Below are 17,234 nucleotides of genomic sequence, written 5' to 3' on the forward strand. Positions count from 1 at the left end.
TTCATCACCTACAGGTCTGAACGTGTTTTACGTTCCAGCAACCAAATGCTCCTTCAGGTACCCCGTGTGAGGAAAGTAAGACAGGGAGGTCGAGCTTTGTCCTACAAGGGTCCCATATTATGGAATTCCCTCCCCTTTATCTTGAGACAGGGTACCGACTTCTAGGTCTTTAAGAAATCCCTCAAAACCCATCTTTTCCTATCCTTGTAATTATAGTACATCTCCCTTGCGCAAGATTAGGCAACACAGCTTTGGCACAAGCGCGGAGATACCCTTTAGGGGATCGAATTCTGCGCTATATAAGAAAATAAATAAATAAATACGGTTGTCTCATTTCCGGATCAGACAAGAAGTCTGAATGGAAGACGATGGATGGCACGAGCTTACGCGTGAAGACTTGTTTATTCTTCCACGTTGGAGGATGTTTTTGGACTTATTCATGTTGATGTTTGGACTTGCGTTCTCGAAAAAGAAAGAGGATGATGGGACCACGCAGAGGGTTCTTATGGACTATGGAGCCGTGGCTTCTGTGTATGCATCATGGGCAGTGTAGTTGCTTATACAAGAATATATGTGTTTTCATTGGCTGCTGTGTTTTGAAGTAAAGATAAGAGAAGCATAATCCTCGCCTCCGTGTCCTTAATAGAATTGAAAATTCTTGGCGCGAATGCCAGCAAATTTTTGACTCACATTCCGCAGCAAAGAGGAGGACTGATGGCAGCCGGGATATTTATGTCAGGACGGCTGTGCTGCTATTGGCTCCTCGTTACCATGGACGCCTCCCAAGGACTCCTGGGAGTTGTAGTGTGGATAGTGTTGTTCGTATGTTACCTTTGAACCTGCTGTTTATAAAAAGTGAAGAAAGTTGTGCAGAATTGCATAATCCTCGCCTTTTGGCAGGAGCCAGGAGGTAAAAAGGGGCCGAAGTGCAGATTGTTTAGCCCATCGGCTCCTGTGGGCGGGGACAGTTTCGGTCTTCTTTCTACAGCAAGTGGTGCGTACCCGAGTAAGACGCTTTCTGCCACTGACCTCGGTGGGCGGGGAGGGTTCCCGTCATTTTTCCACGGCAGGTTGTGCGTGCCCGGAGGCGGTACCCTGGTATTATTGTTTACCCTTTCGACGTTTGTGGGCCGAATCTGTTTCGGTCCTCTTTCTATTATGAGTAGTTTGTACTCTGAGGCGTACCATGGTTTATCCAATTGGCATCCGTAGGCGGAGCCTGTTTGCTGTTCTTTCTATAGTGAGGGGTGCGTGCTCTGTTGTATTGCTTACCCCAAAGCCATCTGTAGGCGGAGCCTGTTTCTGTCCTCTTTCGATGGCTAGTGATTCGTACCCTGGTGTGTTTTTATCCATTCGATCTGTGGTGGGCGGGGCCAGTTTTCCCTCTTTCTATGGTGAGTAGTGCTACCCTGGTGTGTTGTTTATCCCTTCGCCCTCTGTGGGCGGGAGCTGTTTCGGTCCTCTTTCAGTGGCAGGTGGCCTCTGTCCGGAGGCGGGCCCTAGTTACCGAGGTCGTTGCTGTGTTGTGCTCGAGGCCCCGCCCCCGGGACAGGAGCAGCCGGAGGGGCCGGGGCGACCAGCGGCTGCAGGTATGAGGGGGGGCGACGGGGGCTGCATGTGTGGGGGTGGGAGGGGGGGGCTCCAAGGACCCCTGGGGTGAGAGGGAGAGAGATGGAGGCTGCAGGGACCCCTGGATGGCTGTGGGTGCAGGTGGGGGGGCTGCAGGGACCCCTGAGGGGGCTGTGGGTGCAGGTGTGGGGGCTGCAGGGACCCCTGAGGGACTGTGGGTGCAGGTGGTACCAGGTGTGGGGGCTGCAGGGACCCCTGAGGGGCTGTGGGTGCAGGCGGTGCCAGGGGTGGGGGCTGCAGGGACCCCTGAGGGGCTGTGGGTGCAGGCGGTGCCAGGGGTGGGGGCTGCAGGGACCCCTGAGGGGCTGTGGGTGCAGGTGTGGGGGCTTCAGGGACCCCTGAGGGGGCTGTGGGTGCAGGTGTGGGGGCTGCAGGGACCCCTGAGGGGGCTGTGGGTGCAGGTGGGGGGGCTGCAGGGACCCCTGAGGGGGCTGTGGGTGCAGGTGGGGGGGCTGCAGGGACCCCTGAGGGGGCTGTGGGTGCAGGTGTGGGGGCTGCAGGGACCCCTGAGGGACTGTGGGTGCAGGTGGTACCAGGGGTGGGGGCTGCAGGGACCCCTGAGGGGCTGTGGGTGCAGGCGGTGCCAGGGGTGGGGGCTGCAGAGACCCCTGATGGGCTGTGGGTGCAGGCGGTACCAGGTGTGGGGGCTGCAGGGACCCCTGAGGGGCTGTGGGTGCAGGCGGTGCCAGGGGTGGGGGCTGCAGGGACCCCTGAGGGGCTGTGGGTGCAGGTGGTACCAGGTGTGGGGGCTGCAGGGACCCCTGAGGGGCTGTGGGTGCAGGTGTGGGGGCTTCAGGGACCCCTGAGGGGGCTGTGGGTGCAGGTGGGGGGGCTGCAGGGACCCCTGAGGGGGCTGTGGGTGCAGGTGTGGGGGCTGCAGGGACCCCTGAGGGGGCTGTGGGTGCAGGTGTGGGGGCTGCAGGGACCCCTGAGGGACTGTGGGTGCAGGTGGTACCAGGTGTGGGGGCTGCAGGGACCCCTGAGGGGCTGTGGGTGCAGGCGGTGCCAGGGGTGGGGGCTGCAGAGACCCCTGATGGGCTGTGGGTGCAGGTGGTACCAGGTGTGGGGGCTGCAGGGACCCCTGAGGGGCTGTGGGTGCAGGCGGTGCCAGGGGTGGGGGCTGCAGAGACCCCTGATGGGCTGTGGGTGCAGGCGGTACCAGGTGTGGGGGCTGCAGGGACCCCTGAGGGGCTGTGGGTGCAGGCGGTACCAGGTGTGGGGGCTGCAGGGACCCCTGAGGGGCTGTGGGTGCAGGCAATGCCAGGGGTGGGGGCTGCAGGGACCCCTGAGGGGCTGTGGGTGCAGGCGGTACCAGGTGTGGGGGCTGCAGGGACCCCTGAGGGGCTGTGGGTGCAGGCGGTGCCAGGGGTGGGGGCTGCAGGGACCCCTGAGGGGCTGTGGGTGCAGGCGGTGCCAGGGGTGGGGGCTGCAGAGACCCCTGATGGGCTGTGGGTGCAGGCGGTACCAGGTGTGGGGGCTGCAGGGACCCCTGAGGGGCTGTGGGTGCAGGTGGTACCAGGTGTGGGGGCTGCAGGGACCCCTGAGGGGCTGTGGGTGCAGGCGGTGCCAGGGGTGGGGGCTGTGGGTGCAGGCGGTGCCAGGGGTGGGGGCTGCAGGGACCCCTGAGGGGCTGTAGGTGCAGGCGGTGCCAGGGGTGGGGGCTGCAGGGACCCCTGAGGGGCTGTGCGTGCAGGCGGTGCCAGGTGTGGGGGCTGCAGGGACCCCTGAGGGGCTGTGGGTGCAGGCGGTGCCAGGGGTGGGGGCTCCAGGGACCCCTGAGGGGCTGTGGGTGCAGGCGGTGCCAGGTGTGGGGACTGCGGGGACCCCTGAGGGGCTGTGGGTGCAGGCGGTGCCAAGGGTGTGGGGGCTGCAGGGACCCCTGAGGGGCTGTGGGTGCAGGCGGTGCCAGGGGTGGGGGCTGCAGGGACCCCTGAGGGGCTGTGGGTGCAGGCGGTGCCAGGGGTGGGGGCTGCAGGGACCCCTGAGGGGCTGTGGGTGCAGGCGGTACCAGGTGTGGGGGCTGCAGGGACCCCTGAGGGGCTGTGGGTGCAGGCGGTGGCAGGGGTGGGGGCTGCAGGGACCCCTGAGGGGCTGTGGGTGCAGGCGGTGCCAGGGGTGGGGGGGCTGCAGGGACCCCTGAGGGGCTGTGGGTGCAGGCGGTACCAGGGGTGGGGGCTGCAGAGACCCCTGATGGGCTGTGGGTGCAGGCGGTACCAGGTGTGGGGGCTGCAGGGACCCCTGAGGGGCTGTGGGTGCAGGCGGTGCCAGGGGTGGGGGCTGCAGGGACCCCTGAGGGGCTGTGGGTGCAGGCGGTGCCAGGGGTGGGGGCTGCAGAGACCCCTGATGGGCTGTGGGTGCAGGCGGTACCAGGTGTGGGGGCTGCAGGGACCCCTGAGGGGCTGTGGGTGCAGGTGGTACCAGGTGTGGGGGCTGCAGGGACCCCTGAGGGGCTGTGGGTGCAGGCGGTGCCAGGGGTGGGGGCTGCAGAGACCCCTGATGGGCTGTGGGTGCAGGCGGTACCAGGTGTGGGGGCTGCAGGGACCCCTGAGGGGCTGTGGGTGCAGGTGGTACCAGGTGTGGGGGCTGCAGGGACCCCTGAGGGGCTGTGGGTGCAGGCGGTGCCAGGGGTGGGGGCTGCAGGGACCCCTGAGGGGCTGTGGGTGCAGGCGGTGCCAGGGGTGGGGGCTGCAGGGACCCCTGAGGGGCTGTGGGTGCAGGCGGTACCAGGTGTGGGGGCTGCAGGGACCCCTGAGGGGCTGTGGGTGCAGGCGGTGCCAGGGGTGGGGGCTGCAGGGACCCCTGAGGGGCTGTGGGTGCAGGCGGTGCCAGGGGTGGGGGCTGCAGAGACCCCTGATGGGCTGTGGGTGCAGGCGGTACCAGGTGTGGGGGCTGCAGGGACCCCTGAGGGGCTGTGGGTGCAGGTGGTACCAGGTGTGGGGGCTGCAGGGACCCCTGAGGGGCTGTGGGTGCAGGCGGTGCCAGGGGTGGGGGCTGCAGAGACCCCTGATGGGCTGTGGGTGCAGGCGGTACCAGGTGTGGGGGCTGCAGGGACCCCTGAGGGGCTGTGGGTGCAGGTGGTACCAGGTGTGGGGGCTGCAGGGACCCCTGAGGGGCTGTGGGTGCAGGTGGTGCCAGGGGTGGGGGCTGCAGGGACCCCTGAGGGGCTGTGGGTGCAGGCGGTGCCAGGGGTGGGGGCTGCAGGGACCCCTGAGGGGCTGTGGGTGCAGGCGGTACCAGGTGTGGGGGCTGCAGGGACCCCTGAGGGGCTGTGGGTGCAGGCGGTGCCAGGGGTGGGGGCTGCAGGGACCCCTGAGTGGCTGTGGGTGCAGGCGGTGCCAGGGGTGGGGGCTGCAGAGACCCCTGATGGGCTGTGGGTGCAGGCGGTACCAGGTGTGGGGGCTGCAGGGACCCCTGAGGGGCTGTGGGTGCAGGTGGTACCAGGTGTGGGGGCTGCAGGGACCCCTGAGGGGCTGTGGGTGCAGGCGGTGCCAGGGGTGGGGGCTGTGGGTGCAGGCGGTGCCAGGGGTGGGGGCTGCAGGGACCCCTGAGGGGCTGTAGGTGCAGGCGGTGCCAGGGGTGGGGGCTGCAGGGACCCCTGAGGGGCTGTGCGTGCAGGCGGTGCCAGGTGTGGGGGCTGCAGGGACCCCTGAGGGGCTGTGGGTGCAGGCGGTGCCAGGGGTGGGGGCTGTGGGTGCAGGCGGTGCCAGGGGTGGGGGCTGCAGGGACCCCTGAGGGGCTGTGCGTGCAGGCGGTGCCAGGGGTGGGGGCTGCAGGGACCCCTGAGGGGCTGTGGGTGCAGGCGGTGCCAGGGGTGGGGGCTGCAGGGACCCCTGAGGGGCTGTGGGTGCAGGCGGTACCAGGTGTGGGGGCTGCAGGGACCCCTGAGGGGCTGTGGGTGCAGGCGGTGCCAGGGGTGGGGGCTGCAGGGACCCCTGAGGGGCTGTGGGTGCAGGCGGTGCCAGGGGTGGGGGCTGCAGAGACCCCTGATGGGCTGTGGGTGCAGGCGGTACCAGGTGTGGGGGCTGCAGGGACCCCTGAGGGGCTGTGGGTGCAGGTGGTACCAGGTGTGGGGGCTGCAGGGACCCCTGAGGGGCTGTGGGTGCAGGCGGTGCCAGGGGTGGGGGCTGTGGGTGCAGGCGGTGCCAGGGGTGGGGGCTGCAGGGACCCCTGAGGGGCTGTAGGTGCAGGCGGTGCCAGGGGTGGGGGCTGCAGGGACCCCTGAGGGGCTGTGCGTGCAGGCGGTGCCAGGGGTGGGGGCTGCAGGGACCCCTGAGGGGCTGTGGGTGCAGGCGGTGCCAGGGGTGGGGGCTGCAGAGACCCCTGATGGGCTGTGGGTGCAGGCGGTACCAGGTGTGGGGGCTGCAGGGACCCCTGAGGGGCTGTGGGTGCAGGCGGTGCCAGGGGTGGGGGCTGCAGAGACCCCTGATGGGCTGTGGGTGCAGGCGGTACCAGGTGTGGGGGCTGCAGGGACCCCTGAGGGGCTGTGGGTGCAGGCGGTGCCAGGGGTGGGGGCTGCAGGGACCCCTGAGGGGCTGTGGGTGCAGGCGGTACCAGGTGTGGGGGCTGCAGGGACCTCTGAGGGGCTGTGGGTGCAGGCGGTACCAGGTGTGGGGGCTGCAGGGACCCCTGAGGGGCTGTGGGTGCAGGCGGTGCCAGGGGTGGGGGCTGCAGAGACCCCTGATGGGCTGTGGGTGCAGGCGGTACCAGGTGTGGGGGCTGCAGGGACCCCTGAGGGGCTGTGGGTGCAGGCGGTGCCAGGGGTGGGGGCTGCAGAGACCCCTGATGGGCTGTGGGTGCAGGCGGTGCCAGGGGTGGGGGCTGCAGGGACCCCTGATGGGGCTGTGGGTGCAGGCGGTGCCAGGGGTGGGGGCTGCAGAGACCCCTGATGGGCTGTGGGTGCAGGCGGTGCCAGGGGTGGGGGCTGCAGGGACCCCTGAGGGGCTGTGGGTGCAGGTGTGGGGGCTGCAGGGACCCCTGAGGGGCTGTGGGTGCAGGCGGTGCCAGGGGTGGGGGCTGCAGAGACCCCTGATGGGCTGTGGGTGCAGGCGGTACCAGGTGTGGGGGCTGCAGGGACCCCTGAGGGGCTGTGGGTGCAGGCGGTGCCAGGGGTGGGGGCTGCAGGGACCCCTGAGGGGCTGTGGGTGCAGGCGGTACCAGGTGTGGGGGCTGCAGGGACCCCTGAGGGGCTGTGGGTGCAGGCGGTGCCAGGGGTGGGGGCTGCAGAGACCCCTGATGGGCTGTGGGTGCAGGCGGTACCAGGTGTGGGGGCTGCAGGGACCCCTGAGGGGCTGTGGGTGCAGGCGGTGCCAGGGGTGGGGGCTGCAGGGACCCCTGAGGGGCTGTGGGTGCAGGCGGTACCAGGTGTGGGGGCTGCAGGGACCCCTGAGGGGCTGTGGGTGCAGGCGGTGCCAGGGGTGGGGGCTGCAGGGACCCCTGATGGGCTGTGGGTGCAGGCGGTACCAGGTGTGGGGGCTGCAGGGACCCCTGAGGGGCTGTGGGTGCAGGCGGTACCAGGTGTGGGGGCTGCAGGGACCCCTGAGGGGCTGTGGGTGCAGGCGGTGCCAGGGGTGGGGGCTGCAGGGACCCCTGAGGGGCTGTGGGTGCAGGCGGTGCCAGGGGTGGGGGCTGCAGAGACCCCTGATGGGCTGTGGGTGCAGGCGGTACCAGGTGTGGGGGCTGCAGAGACCCCTGAGGGGCTGTGGGTGCAGGCGGTGCCAGGGGTGGGGGCTGCAGGGACCCCTGAGGGGCTGTGGGTGCAGGCGGTGCCAGGTGTGGGGGCTGCAGGGACCCCTGAGGGGCTGTGGGTGCAGGCGGTGCCAGGGGTGGGGGCTGCAGAGACCCCTGATGGGCTGTGGGTGCAGGCGGTACCAGGTGTGGGGGCTGCAGGGACCCCTGAGGGGCTGTGGGTGCAGGCGGTGCCAGGGGTGGGGGCTGCAGAGACCCCTGATGGGCTGTGGGTGCAGGCGGTACCAGGTGTGGGGGCTGCAGGGACCCCTGAGGGGCTGTGGGTGCAGGCGGTGCCAGGGGTGGGGGCTGCAGAGACCCCTGATGGGCTGTGGGTGCAGGCGGTGCCAGGGGTGGGGGCTGCAGGGACCCCTGAGGGGCTGTGGGTGCAGGCGGTGCCAGGGGTGGGGGCTGCAGAGACCCCTGATGGGCTGTGGGTGCAGGCGGTGCCAGGGGTGGGGGCTGCAGGGACCCCTGAGGGGCTGTGGGTGCAGGCGGTACCAGGTGTGGGGGCTGCAGGGACCCCTGAGGGGCTGTGGGTGCAGGCGGTACCAGGTGTGGGGGCTGCAGGGACCCCTGATGGGCTGTGGGTGCAGGCGGTACCAGGTGTGGGGGCTGCAGGGACCCCTGAGGGGCTGTGGGTGCAGGCGGTGCCAGGGGTGGGGGCTGCAGGGCCCCCTGAGGGGCTGTGGGTGCAGGCGGTGCCAGGGGTGGGGGCTGCAGGGCCCCCTGAGGGGCTGTGGGTGCAGGCGGTGCCAGGGGTGGGGGCTGCAGGGCCCCCTAAGGGGCTGTGGGTGCAGGCGGTACCAGGTGTGGGGGCTGCAGGGACCCCTGAGGGGCTGTGGGTGCAGGCGGTGCCAGGGGTGGGGGCTGCAGAGACCCCTGATGGGCTGTGGGGGCTGCAGGGACCCCTGAGGGGCTGTGGGTGCAGGCGGTACCAGGTGTGGGGGCTGCAGGGACCCCTGAGGGGCTGTGGGTGCAGGCGGTGCCAGGGGTGGGGGCTGCAGAGACCCCTGATGGGCTGTGGGTGCAGGCGGTACCAGGTGTGGGGGCTGCAGGGACCCCTGAGGGGCTGTGGGTGCAGGCGGTGCCAGGGGTGGGGGCTGCAGAGACCCCTGATGGGCTGTGGGTGCAGGCGGTACCAGGTGTGGGGGCTGCAGGGACCCCTGAGGGGCTGTGGGTTCAGGCGGTGCCAGGGGTGGGGGCTGCAGAGACCCCTGATGGGCTGTGGGTGCAGGCGGTGCCAGGGGTGGGGGCTGCAGGGACCCCTGATGGGGCTGTGGGTGCAGGCGGTGCCAGGGGTGGGGGCTGCAGAGACCCCTGATGGGCTGTGGGTGCAGGCGGTGCCAGGGGTGGGGGCTGCAGGGACCCCTGAGGGGCTGTGGGTGCAGGCGGTACCAGGTGTGGGGGCTGCAGGGACCCCTGAGGGGCTGTGGGTGCAGGCGGTGCCAGGGGTGGGGGCTGCAGAGACCCCTGATGGGCTGTGGGTGCAGGCGGTACCAGGTGTGGGGGCTGCAGGGACCCCTAAGGGGCTGTGGGTGCAGGCGGTGCCAGGGGTGGGGGCTGCAGAGACCCCTGATGGGCTGTGGGTGCAGGCGGTGCCAGGGGTGGGGGCTGCAGGGACCCCTGATGGGGCTGTGGGTGCAGGCGGTGCCAGGGGTGGGGGCTGCAGAGACCCCTGATGGGCTGTGGGTGCAGGCGGTGCCAGGGGTGGGGGCTGCAGGGACCCCTGAGGGGCTGTGGGTGCAGGTGTGGGGGCTGCAGGGACCCCTGAGGGGCTGTGGGTGCAGGCGGTGCCAGGGGTGGGGGCTGCAGAGACCCCTGATGGGCTGTGGGTGCAGGCGGTGCCAGGGGTGGGGGCTGCAGGGACCCCTGAGGGGCTGTGGGTGCAGGTGTGGGGGCTGCAGGGACCCCTGAGGGGCTGTGGGTGCAGGCGGTGCCAGGGGTGGGGGCTGCAGAGACCCCTGATGGGCTGTGGGTGCAGGCGGTGCCAGGGGTGGGGGCTGCAGGGACCCCTGATGGGGCTGTGGGTGCAGGCGGTGCCAGGGGTGGGGGCTGCAGAGACCCCTGATGGGCTGTGGGTGCAGGCGGTGCCAGGGGTGGGGGCTGCAGGGACCCCTGAGGGGCTGTGGGTGCAGGTGTGGGGGCTGCAGGGACCCCTGAGGGGCTGTGGGTGCAGGCGGTGCCAAGGGTGTGGGGGCTGCAGGGACCCCTGAGGGGCTGTGGGTGCAGGCGGTGCCAGGGGTGGGGGCTGCAGGGACCCCTGAGGGGCTGTGGGTGCAGGCGGTACCAGGTGTGGGGGCTGCAGGGACCCCTGAGGGGCTGTGGGTGCAGGCGGTGCCAGGGGTGGGGGCTGCAGAGACCCCTGATGGGCTGTGGGTGCAGGCGGTACCAGGTGTGGGGGCTGCAGGGACCCCTGAGGGGCTGTGGGTGCAGGCGGTGCCAGGGGTGGGGGCTGCAGAGACCCCTGATGGGCTGTGGGTGCAGGCGGTACCAGGTGTGGGGGCTGCAGGGACCCCTGAGGGGCTGTGGGTGCAGGCGGTGCCAGGGGTGGGGGCTGCAGAGACCCCTGATGGGCTGTGGGTGCAGGCGGTGCCAGGGGTGGGGGCTGCAGGGACCCCTGATGGGGCTGTGGGTGCAGGCGGTGCCAGGGGTGGGGGCTGCAGAGACCCCTGATGGGCTGTGGGTGCAGGCGGTGCCAGGGGTGGGGGCTGCAGGGACCCCTGAGGGGCTGTGGGTGCAGGTGTGGGGGCTGCAGGGACCCCTGAGGGGCTGTGGGTGCAGGCGGTGCCAGGGGTGGGGGCTGCAGAGACCCCTGATGGGCTGTGGGTGCAGGCGGTGCCAGGGGTGGGGGCTGCAGGGACCCCTGAGGGGCTGTGGGTGCAGGTGTGGGGGCTGCAGGGACCCCTAAGGGGGCTGTAGGTGCAGGCGGTGCCAGGTGTGGGGGCTGCAGGGACCCCTGAAGGGGCTGTGGGTGCAGGTGTGGGGGCTGCGGGGACCCCTGGGGGATGTGGGTGCAGGTGTGGGGGCTGCAGGGACCCCTGAGGGGGCTGTGTGTGCAGGTGTGGGGGCTGCGGGGACCCCTGGGGGGATGTGGGTGCAGGTGTGGGGGCTGCGGGGACCCCTGGGGGGATGTGGGTGCAGGTGTGGGGGCTGCAGGGACCCCTGAGGGGGCTGTGTGTGCAGGTGTGGGGGCTGCGGGGACCCCTGGGGGGATGTGGGTGCAGGTGTGGGGGCTGCGGGGACCCCTGAGGGGCTGTGGGTGCAGGCGGTGCCAAGGGTGTGGGGGCTGCAGGGACCCCTGAGGGGCTGTGGGTGCAGGCGGTGCCAAGGGTGTGGGGGCTGCAGGGACCCCTGAGGGGCTGTGGGTGCAGGCGGTGCCAGGGGTGGGGGCTGCAGAGACCCCTGATGGGCTGTGGGTGCAGGCGGTACCAGGTGTGGGGGCTGCAGGGACCCCTGAGGGGCTGTGGGTGCAGGCGGTGCCAGGGGTGGGGGCTGCAGGGACCCCTGAGGGGCTGTGGGTGCAGGCGGTGCCAGGGGTGGGGGCTGCAGGGACCCCTGATGGGGCTGTGGGTGCAGGCGGTGCCAGGGGTGGGGGCTGCAGAGACCCCTGATGGGCTGTGGGTGCAGGCGGTACCAGGTGTGGGGGCTGCAGGGACCCCTGAGGGGCTGTGGGTGCAGGCGGTGCCAGGGGTGGGGGCTGCAGAGACCCCTGATGGGCTGTGGGTGCAGGTGGTACCAGGTGTGGGGGCTGCAGGGACCCCTGAGGGGCTGTGGGTGCAGGCGGTGCCAGGGGTGGGGGCTGCAGAGACCCCTGATGGGCTGTGGGTGCAGGCGGTGCCAGGGGTGGGGGCTGCAGGGACCCCTGATGGGGCTGTGGGTGCAGGCGGTGCCAGGGGTGGGGGCTGCAGAGACCCCTGATGGGCTGTGAGTGCAGGCGGTGCCAGGGGTGGGGGCTGCAGGGACCCCTGAGGGGCTGTGGGTGCAGGTGTGGGGGCTGCAGGGACCCCTGAGGGGCTGTGGGTGCAGGCGGTGCCAGGGGTGGGGGCTGCAGAGACCCCTGATGGGCTGTGGGTGCAGGCGGTGCCAGGGGTGGGGGCTGCAGGGACCCCTGAGGGGCTGTGGGTGCAGGTGTGGGGGCTGCAGGGACCCCTAAGGGGGCTGTAGGTGCAGGCGGTGCCAGGTGTGGGGGCTGCAGGGACCCCTGAAGGGGCTGTGGGTGCAGGTGAGGGGGCTGCGGGGACCCCTGGGGGGATGTGGGTGCAGGTGTGGGGGCTGCAGGGACCCCTGAGGGGGCTGTGTGTGCAGGTGTGGGGGCTGCGGGGACCCCTGGGGGGATGTGGGTGCAGGTGTGGGGGCTGCAGGGACCCCTGAGGGGGCTGTGTGTGCAGGTGTGGGGGCTGCGGGGACCCCTGGGGGGATGTGGGTGCAGGTGTGGGGGCTGCGGGGACCCCTGGGGGGATGTGGGTGCAGGTGTGGGGGCTGCGGGGACCCCTGGGGGGATGTGGGTGCAGGTGTGGGGGCTGCGGGGACCCCTGGGGGGATGTGGGTGCAGGTGTGGGGGCTGCAGGGACCCCTGAGGGGGCTGTGGGTGCAGGCGGTGCCAGGGGTGGGTGGGGGCTGCAGGGATCCCTGAGGGGGCTGTGGGTGCAGGCGGTGCAGGTGTGGGGACCCCTGAGGGGCTGTGGGTGCAGGTGTGGGGGCTGCGGGGACCCCTGGGGGGATGTGGGTGCAGGTGTGGGGGCTGCAGGGACCCCTGAGGGGGCTTTGTGTGCAGGTGTGGGGGCTGCAGGGACCCCTGAGGGGCTGTGGGTGCAGGTGTGGGGGCTGTGGGGACCCCTGGGAGATGTGGGTGCAGGCGGTGCCAGGTGTGGGGGCTGCAGGGACCCCTAAGGGGGCTGTGGGTGCAGGCGGTGCCAGGTGTGGGGGCTGCAGGGACCCCTGAGGGGGCTGTGGGTGCAGGTGTGGGGGCTGTGGGGACCCCTGGGGGGATGTGGGTGCAGGTGTGGGTGCTGCAGGGACCCCTGAGGGGGCTGTGGGTGCAGGTGTGGGGGCTGCGGGGACCCCTGGGGGGATGTGGGTGCAGGTGTGGGGGCTGCAGGGACCCCTGAGGGGGCTGTGGGTGCAGGTGTGGGGGCTGCAGGGACCCCTGAGGGGTCGTGGGTGCAGGTGTGGGGGCTGCAGGGACCCCTGAGGGGGCTGTGTGTGCAGGTGTGGGGGCTGCGGGGACCCCTGGGGGGATGTGGGTGCAGGTGTGGGGGCTGCAGGGACCCCTGAGGGGGCTGTGGGTGCAGGTGTGGGGGCTGCAGGGACCTCTGGGGGGATGTGGGTGCAGGTGTGGGGGCTGCAGGGACCCCTGAGGGGTCGTGGGTGAAGGTGTGGGGGCTGCAGGGAACCCTGAGGGGTCGTGGGTGCAGGTGTGGGGGCTGCAGGGACCCCTGAGGGGGCTGTGAGTGCAGTTTTGGGGGCTGCAGGGACCCCTGAGGGGGCTGTGGGTGCAGGTGTGGGGGCTGCAGGGACCCCTGAGGGGCTGTGGGTGCAGGTGTGGGGGCTGCAGGGACCCCTGAGGGGGCTGTGTGTGCAGGTGTGGGGGCTGTGGGGACCCCTGGGGGATGTGGGTGCAGGGTGGGGTCTGCAGGGACCCCTGAGGGGGCTGTGGGTGCAGGTGTGGGGGCTGCAGGGACCCCTGAGGGGCTGTGGGTGCAGGTGTTGTGGCTGCGGGGACCCCTGGGGGGATGTGGGTGCAGGTGTGGGGGCTGCAGGGACCCCTGAGGGGTCGTGGGTGCAGGTGTGGGGGCTGCAGGGACCCCTGAGGGGGCTGTGTGTGCAGGTGTGGGGGCTGCAGGGACCCCTGAGGGGCTGTGGGTGCAGGTGTGAGGGCTGCGGGGCCCCTGGGGGGATGTGGGTGCAGGCGGTGCCAGGTGTGGGGGCTGCAGGGAACCTTGAGGGGGCTGTGTGTGCAGGTGTGGGGGCTGCAGGGACCCCTGTGGGGCTGTGGGTGCAGGTGTGGGGGCTGCAGGGACCCCTGAGGGACCGTGGGTGCAGGTGTGGGGGCTGCAGGGATCCCTGAGGGGCTGTGGGTGCTGGTGTGGGGGCTGCAGGGACCCCTGAGGGGCTGTGGGTGCAGGCGGTGCCAGGGGTGGGGGGGCTGTAGGGACCACTGAGGGGCTGTGGGTGCAGGCAGTGCCAGGGGTGGGGGCTGCAGAGACCCCTGAGGGGCTGTGGGTGCAGGTGTAGGGGCTGCAAAGACCCCTGAGGGGCTGTGGGTGCAGGCGGTGCCAGGGGTGGGGGGCTGCAGGGGCCCCTGAGGGGCTGTGGGTGCAGGCGGTGCCAGGGGTAGGGGCTGCAGGGACCCCTGAGGGGCTGTGGGTGCAGGCGGTACCAGGTGTGGGGGCTGCAGGGACCCCTGAGGGGCTGTGGGTGCAGGCGGTGCCAGGGGTGGGGGCTGCAGAGACACCTGATGGGCTGTGGGTGCAGGCGGTGCCAGGGGTGGGGGCTGCAGGGACCCCTGAGGGGCTGTGCGTGCAGGCGGTGCCAGGGGTGGGGGCTGCAGAGACCCCTGAGGGGCTGTGGGTGCAGGCGGTGCCAGGGGTGGGGGCTGCAGGGACCCCTGAGGGGCTGTGGGTGTAGGCGGTACCAGGTGTGGGGGCTGCAGGGACCCCTGAAGGCTGTGGGTGCAGGCAGTGCCAGCTGTGAGGGGCTGCAGGGACCCCTGAGGGGCTGTGGGTCCAGGGGTGGAGACTGCAGGGATCCCTGAAGGCTGTGGGTGCAGGCGGTGCAAGTGGGTGGGGGATGCAGGCACAGGCAGTGCCAGGTGTGGGGGGGCTGTAGGGACCCTTGAGGGGCTGTGGGTGCAGGCAGTGCCAGGTGTGGGGGCTGCAGGGACCCCTGAGGGGTTGTGGGTGCAGGTGGTACCAGGTGTGTGGGGGCTGCAGGGACCCCTGAGGGGCTGTGGGTGCAGGCGGTGCCAGGTGTGGAGGGCTGCGGGGACCCCTGAGGGGCTGTCGGTGCAGGCGGTGCCAGGTGTGGGGGGCTGCAGAGATCCCTGAGGGGCTGTGGGTGCAGGGGTGCCAGGTGTGGGGGGCTGCGGGGACTCCTGAGGGGCTGTGGGTGCAGGCGGTGCCAGGTGTACGGGCTGCAGGGACCCCTGAGGGGCTTTGTGTGCAGGCAGTACACTATTTAGAATGTTCTTTGTGACTGTAAAGCCCGGATAAACTTTCCATTGTTTATAACGTTTGTTAAAACATATGCTAAATGTTCATATTGTTCACTCTCTGCTGGCAGTGCTTTAATGTATTTATTACATCTAATGAATGTAATATGATGAATGTATATGCTCAATCATTAAAAAACGAGGAGTGTGGTAGAGTGGAGTACAATGAAGTAGAGTGGAGTGGATTGTCGTACAGTGAAGTATTGTAGAGTGGAGTGTCATACATTGTCGCATTGTAGACTGCAGTCCTGTGCCGTGTGGCCGAGTACAGTCTTTTTTGAAATTTTTTATTGTGATATCCACCGAGCATACCATAGAAAGTGTATCTTGTCTTACACATTAATACAATTAGTCATACCATACAAAGAAGACTCACACAGCCTTTCTGCCCACATCCCGGAGGCCCGCAGCGTAAAACTTTTGATCTCCTTTGGCTCATGCCATGTGAAGACTCGTTTTTTCTATCATCCAATTTTTAATCACATCTTTTCATGTGGCCGAGTACAGTCTTGTAGAGTGGCATAGAGTGGAGCAGAGTGTTGTTGAGTGGAGTGTTGTACAGTATGGGGGGCGTTGTGCAGTAGAGTGGAGCATAGTGTTGTACAGTGTAGTATCATAGAGTGGGGTATGGTACAGCAGCATGTCGTACAGTGGAGTGTGGTACAGCAGAGTAGAGGGGCATACAGTTGAGTAGAGACTTCTAGAATTGTAATTGTATTGTATTGTAAATGCATTTATATAGCGCTTACTACCCCTGACGAGGCGTCAAAGCGCTTTTTCGGCGGGTAGCACGCTACTCCGGGACCCATAGAGGATTAGTGTTGAATTAGTATAGTGAAACATGCAAGTACATTTTGAGTGGTGGATAGGTTAGCCAGTTATTTGGATTTGGAATGATAGCAGAAGGATAGAGGAGGACAAAGGTTTGTATTTATTTATCGCTTGTTGACGCATGCTATTCAGGAAGCCTATAAAGGATTTGGGCAGTATATTAGTATAGTTGAATATGGAATATGGAATTTGAGAAGTGAACATGTTAGTCTGTTAATTTTGATTGAAAAGGATAGTGGAGGGATAGGAGTGAAGGTTTTTTTTTTAGGTCTTAGCAGTAGGAAGAGGCTTTTGGATGAGTAAAAATTAGTTTTGGAGGGAAAGAGTCAGAGAGGAGAGTTTAGAAAGGTTTGTTTTAGGGGATCGGTGTAGTAAAAAGAGATGTCAGATGATGTAAGGATGGGTAGAGCAGGAGAGAGTCTAGAAAGTGTTATTTTGGCGATCATAGTACTGGTATGGGGTTTGGGATAAATGAGAGAGTAGATGTAGAGGATATATTGATAGATGTATACGATGAGAGATAGGGTAGTGCATTAGAAGGAGTAGTAAAAATAAGTTTGAGATGAGTCCGAACGTTGGGCTAGAAGATATATTGAGCGAAGAATAGGCTGAGAAATAGGCTAGTGCATTGGAAATGCTAAATTAGAAGAAAGTGATAAATATATAGATCCATAAGTACATTGAAAGTATATAGATACATAAAGGAAGTAAGTATATTTAGATTAAATATATTGATAGAGGCACAGGATGAGAAATAGGGTAGTGCATTGGATATGCTTTTTCAGGAGAAAAGTAACAGACACACAGATCCAAGTACATGGAAGGCACATAGATGCACAATGGAAATATGTACATGTAGACCAAAGATGATTATTATTTATTGATGAATATTATTATTATTATTTTTATTTTATTTTTTATTTTCTCTTAACAACATAATTATTTTACATGTTTTATAAAGTTATACACAAAGATAGGTACATATCTAAAGTGAAAACAAATGCTTATATACAGAGGGATATGCTGTAAATGTATTTTTCCGTATGGTGCTTATGTGGGGAAGAGCCAGATCTTGAGTAGTTTTCTGAAGATAAGGTGGTTGTCGGTGGATCTTATGTTGCGGTAAAGAGTTCCATAGTTTGGCTGCTTGAACAGAGAAGGATGTGCCAACAGAGAAGGATGTGTACATTCCCCACCTCTGCGGGTCTTGGGCTCAAAATTCCACGGACCTGATAATTCTCGCCTTGGTCCCTATTCCAATCATGGAGTCCCACTCTGCAACTCTGGGCAATAGCTTGCTTAATCTCCACAACGGCCCCCACAACGCTAAGGATGCCTGGCCTCCACCTTGGGGGTGCCCAGGAGTGGACGCCTCACAGGGAAAGCCAGGATGGGTTCCACAGCGGTATTCGTACAAGCGCCTTGAGACCCTTGCGGGTGAGTAGTGCGCTATACAAGTATCAATTTACATTTTCTTTTTTTTTACCCATGGTTTTTTTCTTGTATGGTGGAATTTTGAGGTGAGATGCTCCTTTAGAGCGGAGGTTCCTTTGTTGAATGTTTTTGATGATCCTATTCCTGATGAAGAGTGGTCCTATTCCATGTATTGCTTTGTGGATGATACAAAGTAGCTTGAACGTGGATCTTCCGGCAACCGGTAACCAATGCAGGGCTTTCAAGGCAGGGGAGATGTGGTCTTGGGGTTTGATATGCAAGCGTAGTCTGGCAGCCGAGTTCTGAATCCGTTGTAGTCTTCATGTTCGTTAAAGGTGATCCGTGGTAGAGGCTATTGGCGTAATCGAGTTTGGATAGAACAAAGGAGATGGTAGCTTGGACC

At 66.0% G+C, this 17,234-nt stretch overlaps 1 protein-coding gene across 1 annotated transcript in view; it reads left to right on the top strand.

Moving 5' to 3' along the window:
* Window positions 1–1,460: 1,460 nt before the first annotated feature.
* The window catches only part of CCDC30 (coiled-coil domain containing 30), a 31,285-nt gene continuing 15,511 nt past the window's right edge, over window positions 1,461–17,234 (top strand). The window contains exon 1 of the mRNA XM_086948240.1: window positions 1,461–1,589. The gene's annotated coding sequence lies outside the window, so the exon portion shown is untranslated. The remainder of the gene's footprint in view (window positions 1,590–17,234) is intronic.

The sequence above is a fragment of the Lissotriton vulgaris genome, unplaced genomic scaffold (assembly GCF_964263255.1).
Source record: "Lissotriton vulgaris unplaced genomic scaffold, aLisVul1.2 SCAFFOLD_227, whole genome shotgun sequence".
Lineage (NCBI taxonomy): Eukaryota > Metazoa > Chordata > Amphibia > Caudata > Salamandridae > Lissotriton > Lissotriton vulgaris.